General features: G+C 39.5%; 1 pseudogene; it reads right to left on the reverse strand.

Moving 5' to 3' along the window:
* Window positions 1-2,122: 2,122 nt before the first annotated feature.
* LOC103251605 lies at window positions 2,123-2,696 on the reverse strand (annotated as a pseudogene).
* Between the last annotated feature and the right edge of the window lie 1,049 nt (window positions 2,697-3,745).

Here is a 3,745-nt window from a genome sequence, read left to right on the forward strand (position 1 = left end):
GCTTTATTTATGGCCAAGAATTTTGTCAATCTGAGAGTACATTCCATTTGGTGATGAGTAGAATGTATGTTCCATGGTTGTTGAATGGAGTGTTCTGTAGCTATCGATTAGGTTCATTTGGTTAAGCTTCATGTTGAGGTTCTGGATCTCCTTGTTGATTTTTAGTCTTGATGATCTGTCTACGGTTGTGAGTAAGGTTTTAAGTCCTCAGCTATGATAGCGTTAGAGTCAATATGTTTTTAAAGTTAATTTAGATACTGCTTTATGAAAGCTGGTGCTCCAATGTTGGGTTCATATATGTATAGGATGGATATTTCTTGTTGATGGATTGAACCTTTATCATTATGTAGTGACCTTCTGAATCTTTTTAAATTTTTAAAAAATTTTTGATAGCTTAAAGGGTATTTTGTTTCACTTTAAGATCATGACTCCTCCTTTCTTCTGTGCCCACTCACCTGAAATTTTGTTTCCTATTCTCTTACTTTGAGTCTTTGAGTGTACTTTCTGGTGAGATGAGTCTCTTGGAGACAATATAGTGTTGCTGTATGATATTTTATCCATTTTGCTATTCTATGTCTTTTTTATTTTTTATTTTTAAGAGATCCTCTTTATTTAGTGGTGCTCTCTCATTCCAGTAGGAAAGCAAATAAGAAAATGAGAGGAATGAGGACAATAATGATTATATGTACAATATCATTTCAATGAAATTATTGAAAAGAATCCCATTAATACTTAGGGTAGGGGAGAAATTAAAGTTTTATGTACAATACAAAACAAAACAAAGCAAACAAAAGCATCAAGTTGTGTGGTAATCTTTTCTGAGAACTTTAGCCAAGGTGGATGCTTCATATGAAAGCTCAATAAAATCCATAGCAGCATTGGGAGAGTCATCCCTTTGAACAAAACAATGCAAACTTGTTTGATAATTCTGTCTATAGCAATGCTATCATACTTCAGTGCAAACCTGAAGTAGGGAAACCTAAGAGAAGTCCCTAGAAATGAGGAAGACTAGCTGGTAATATTTACATAGTGTTTCCTCTCATTCTTTTTTTTTAAACATATTTTTTATTTTAAAATTTTGGGGTACAGTTAAGGGTTAGGTGTACAAATATGCATTGTTACGGCACCCTTGTTGATAAGGGGTGTCAACCTGATCTAGACAGATATTGACTACCATTCATCGCACCATGCTTGCCCTCCCTGTTCAACCCCAAAGTATCCCACCACTGTCAATCCTTTTCTTATAGTATTATGATAGATGTTCAAAGTCCACTTATGAGAGAGAACATGTGATACTCAGATCTTTGTTTTGTGAGAGATCACTCAATATTATTAACTCTAGTTCCATCCAGGTTACTGCGAAATTCGTGATTTTGTTCTTTGTTATGGCTGTGTAGTATTCCATTGTATATATGTACTACATTTTTTTTGATCCAATCCTCTTTTGATGGACAGCATAGTTGGTTCCAGGTTTTTGTTATTGTGAACAATGCTGCGATACACATACGTGTGCAGGTCTTTTTCACAGAATAATTTGAGTTCATCAGGGTTTATTCTCTGTAGGGGGATTGCGGGATCATATGGGAGATCAACATTTAGAGCTTTTAGGATTCGCCACACTGCCTTCCACAGAGGTTGCACTAGTTAACACTCCCAACACTGTAGAAGTGTAGAAGTGTAGAGGTGATCTCTTTTCACCACATCCTCTCCAGCATCTGTTATTTTTCGAGTTTTTAATAATGGCCCTTCTGACTGGAGTTAGGTGGTATCTCAGTGTAGTTTTAATTTGCATTTCCTTGGTGATTAGTGAGTTTGAACATTTCTTCATATGTCGTTGGTCGCTCATATGTCTTCTTTTGAGAAGTGTCTGTTCATATCTTTTGCCCATTTTGTAATGGGGTTGTTTGTTTTTCTTTTCAGCACATTTGAGTTCCTTGTAGATCCAAGATGTTAGGCCTTATCAGACATGGAGTTGGCATGGAGTTGGAGACTGGTTTTTCCCAGTCTGTGGGCTGTCTCCCTGCTCTCTTGATGGTTTCTTTGGCTTTGCAGAAGCTTGTCAGTTTAATGAGAACCCACTTGTCTATCTTATCTCTTTTTTTCCCCCTGTCTCATATTTATTTGTACAAATAGCACAGGAGGACACCAGCCCCACGCAGACAGCATCCTGGGGGCCAAATCAGTCCTTCTGTCCACACATTGGCAGACAGAGGCCTCTACTCTGGAGCTTTTGTGGGGGTCTGGGCAGCTTTGGGAGCCTGAGCAGGAACTGGAACTGAAGCTGGAGTTGCAGGTGAAGCTGCGACTGGGGCCTTAGTTTGATCTTTGGTCTTTGACTGGCAGAGCCTGCGGCCCTTGGCAATACAGGCACGAATACGCTTCCCAAGCTTTGGGTGGGCAATGTATGCAAGTTGAGTAAGCTTGCGGCTAGGACCCTTTGGGATCTTGGGCTTAACTTCCTTGGGCTTTACAAGGGCTTTGATAGCCTCAGCACGTGTACTCATGGCACTGGCGTTGTTGGCTTGCATCTTCTTCAGGCCTTTCTTGTTGTGCTTCTTGGCAAAGTGCATGTTCCTCAGGAACTTGGGGTCCACCCCCTTAAGAGACTCGTATCTTTGTGATCGGGGTTTCTTGATGTCATTTCTGTGCCATTTTTGAGACTGGTTGTGTGTGGTATGGTTCTTGGACTTCACCATGTCTGCACCATAAGCTGCGGATCCTGAAGCGCCTGGGACCGGAAGAGGATGCTATCTTATCTCTTATGGCCTATGTGTTTCAGGATTTAGTTGCTAGTTCCAATTACCATAAGGGTGTGCCCTGCATTTTCTAAGGTTTTTATAGTTTGAGGTTTTACATTTAGGTCTCTGACACATTTAGAGTTAATTTTTGTGTATGGGGATAGACAGGGGTCTTGTTTGAATATTCTGCATGTGGTCAGTCAATTTTCCCATTACCATTTACTGAATAAGTTTTCCTCTCCCCATTGGTAGGTGGTGGAGGCTTTGTTGAAGATGAGTTGGTTGAGAAATTGAAGTTTTTATTTCTGTAATCTCAATTCTATTCCATTGGTCTATATGACTGTTCCTGTACCAATACCAAGCTGTTTTGGTTATTGTAGCTTTATAGTAAAGTTTGAAGTCTGGCAATGTGATACCTCATACTGTGTGTGTGTGTGTGTGTGTGTGTGTGAGTGTGTGTGTGTGTGTGTGTGTGTGTGTGTGTGTGTTTTGCTGAGGATTATTTTGGCTATTCTTTGTCGTTTTTGTTTACTAAATCTCCTGTTCTTCCTTATGTAAACCCTCTGGTTTTTGTTCAATCTGAAGTTGGACTAGAGGTAGTGGCCTGTGCTTTTTGCAGTTTTGAAGCTTATTTGAAGGGGCAGTTGTGATTCAGAAGCTATCCATTGATCCCAGTATCTGCTTACATGTGTGTGGGCTCCACGGTACCCACTTCCCACTGCCTTACAATCTTCCCATGCAGTGTGGGTGTCAGTTTGCCCCCTGAATGCAAAATGACATAAGAAAAGGGAAAAGAATGGAAAAAGCAAGAGCAAGATGAATGGAAAGTGGAGAGAGAAGAAAGGAAAAAAGACAGGTGTACCAACTAATGAATAAACAGAGACACAAAGACAGAAAAAATAATAAAGACAAAAACAATCATACAAACAACCCCCCCATTAATGTGCTTTCCCTCAAAAAGACCCATATATAAACAGAAAATCTAAAAAAATTAAAATAACAGAAAC

Source organism: Carlito syrichta, unplaced genomic scaffold, assembly GCF_000164805.1.
Source record: "Carlito syrichta isolate Samal-C Ts95f unplaced genomic scaffold, Tarsius_syrichta-2.0.1 Scaffold143183, whole genome shotgun sequence".
Lineage (NCBI taxonomy): Eukaryota > Metazoa > Chordata > Mammalia > Primates > Tarsiidae > Carlito > Carlito syrichta.